Source organism: Notolepis coatsorum (genome assembly GCF_963971535.1).
Source record: "Notolepis coatsorum genome assembly, chromosome: 9".
Lineage (NCBI taxonomy): Eukaryota > Metazoa > Chordata > Actinopteri > Aulopiformes > Paralepididae > Notolepis > Notolepis coatsorum.
Genome location: NC_140173.1, coordinates 39,525,200 through 39,527,584, shown reverse-complemented (window position 1 = coordinate 39,527,584; position 2,385 = coordinate 39,525,200). Strand labels below are relative to the sequence as shown.

Below are 2,385 nucleotides of genomic sequence, written 5' to 3'. Positions count from 1 at the left end.
GGTAAGCGGTGTACAGATATAGTGTAGGTATGTAAACAGGAATATATACAGGTATATTCTGACGTTGTGTGAATGTGTGGATACATATATAAACTGTAAACAGAAAGGCCTATTGGGATGCTAGATCCTAATGTGAAACACTGTGATTTACTTTACCTTGCTACCTCTCTATCTTTTTTATGCTCGCTTATGCCTGTATTTCTTTTTTACTGTTGTGAAGCACTTTGAACTGCAACTTCTGTATGAAAAGTGCTATAAAAATAAAGTGTATTATTATTATTTTATTATATATACAGTAAATATAATAAGTATAATATATATGGTATATACAGTATTATTGTACATGCTATAATTCATATGGGTAGACTATAGTTTGAGGTAGGTAGTTATGATTACAGTGTAGGGCAGTTGTAGACAGTGAAGGCAGTAGATATGTATAAATTGAGTATAGGCAACAGAGTTCAGAGTGAGATCAGGCCTGACAGCCACCGCACGAGCGTGCCAGGGTGCAGGCCATCAGTGGGCCTGCTAGTCATGCTAAACCGATGGAGCCTGCCAATCTTTATACTAGTGCTGTCAGGCGATTAAAAAAATGTATCTAATTAATTACAGGATTTGTAATTAACACATTCCCTGCCATTGGTTATACCCATCAATATACCTAGTCTGCCACCACTGTAAGCCTATGGAGATGTTTACCTTCTTTGCAGGGCTATAACTTTTTAAATTGTATTGCTAAATTGACATTACTATGGCCCATTCAACATCGATTATCTATCGTTCAGGATGTAGGAACGTTATACTTTTTCATTCATACATTCATACAAAAATACCTTCTAGAATATAAGTATGTTTTTACCGTTTTCTGCAGTAATTCCTAGAACGTGAGTTATAGGCCTAAACGCATATATAGATTATCGATTGCCGTTTATTCCCTATACACGCTATATTAAACAATTCAACTCTATATGATCGTATACGTTATGCTTCATCATGCGTGGAGGAAAGGGGGGGGGGGGTCGTTTATAATTCCCCGATCATCAGTAACTGCTTTATGTAGTATGGGTGATATATTGATCAGATGGTTTGCAGTGAAATGAATAAACAATTGGGCTGAAAATAACGTTAGTGTCCTCTTACCGTGCGTCAAAGAGACTGGCGGTGAAATATCCCAAGTATAGGATGTCGATCGCCTAGGTCCATTTCCGGTTTGTATGTCGCAATAAACGCCGAAATCATATCGATTATTACATTTATAAAGCGATCCATTATGTACATAATGTCTGTCGGGAGTCATGCAACAATGTCTGATGGCCGGATGAATTTAATCGACGCACATCGGCCACTTCCTGTTGTTCCGAGTGTAACTCGCCCGACCATCCACCATGCGGCGGTATTGAGCCGTCATTGCTGTCACCTATAGGGTCCAGCTGCAGCGTCGGAGGTGTATATATGAATTATGAATGCCATGGCGAAAAAAATAAATATTGATCTCAATAACGCTGTACAGCGAGATCTGGCGGTCAAAGCATGGCGGGCAATAGAGCTTTAAAGCGTTTCCGGCGGTGGATGTGTTAATGAATCTAATTAATCGCATTTTAATCGCATAATCATTTTAGGCCTGATATTCTATATTCTATAATCATATTTCAAATTGCATGTGTCCGGATGGCAGAATTCAGTACTGTATCTACAAAACCTTCTGTTTAATCATCTTCCCTTTATTCATTTGCTTAGATTTTTCAGGTCTGGTCAATTTGAGCATAGTGTTATTCACAGTCAAAGATAAATAAAAAAAATTTATTGATATTCTCATTTGGTTCATTATAATTTACTCAAGCCTAGTAACAGACACAGTATTTCTGACACTGGGAATACATTGCCTGAGATCCATAGATGTCCCTAGAATCAGATACCAAGAACATGCAAATGGACCATATTAAAAAAAAGTCTGTAAATGTGTATTCTACGTCTTATGGAATGAATGAGATTAAAAAATATTTAAATAAAAATAAATATATATTTCTTTTTAAATACATTTTGTGTTAATTTTCATAAGGCGATAATGTGTAATTAATGAATCTAATTAACGCGATAAACTGACCGCCCTACTTCATACCTTTACTAGTCATGTTGGCACCCTCCCCCATCACGCTCCCCACTCCTATTATCTTGTGTCCTCTCTCTCTCTCTCTCTCTCTCTCTCTCTCTCTCTCTCTCTCTCTCTCTCTCTCTCTCTCTCTCTCTCTCTCTCTCTCTCTCTCTCTCTCTCTCTCTCTCTCCAGCAGTAATGTGTCTCATGGTCTTATCTTGTGTCCTCCTCTCTGCAGCCAGCAGCGCAGTGCCCCCTCACACCCCCCTCACGTTCAGCGCCTCCGCCCCGCA

The 2,385-nt window shown here is 38.7% G+C and overlaps 2 protein-coding genes across 3 annotated transcripts in view; one reads left to right on the top strand and one right to left on the bottom strand.

Annotated features, from left to right (window-relative positions):
• Positions 1 to 2,385, bottom strand: part of cdh23 (cadherin-related 23) — a gene marked incomplete at both ends in the record, with an annotated part of 775,072 nt that overhangs the window by 59,644 nt on the left and 713,043 nt on the right.
• vsir (V-set immunoregulatory receptor) overlaps positions 1 to 2,385 on the top strand; it is a 46,264-nt gene that overhangs the window by 16,730 nt on the left and 27,149 nt on the right. For both annotated transcript variants that reach the window (XM_084322199.1, XM_084322200.1), the window contains exon 2: positions 2,331 to 2,385. This exon is cut by the window's right edge and continues 139 nt beyond it. The gene's annotated coding sequence lies outside the window, so the exon portion shown is untranslated. The remainder of the gene's footprint in view (positions 1 to 2,330) is intronic.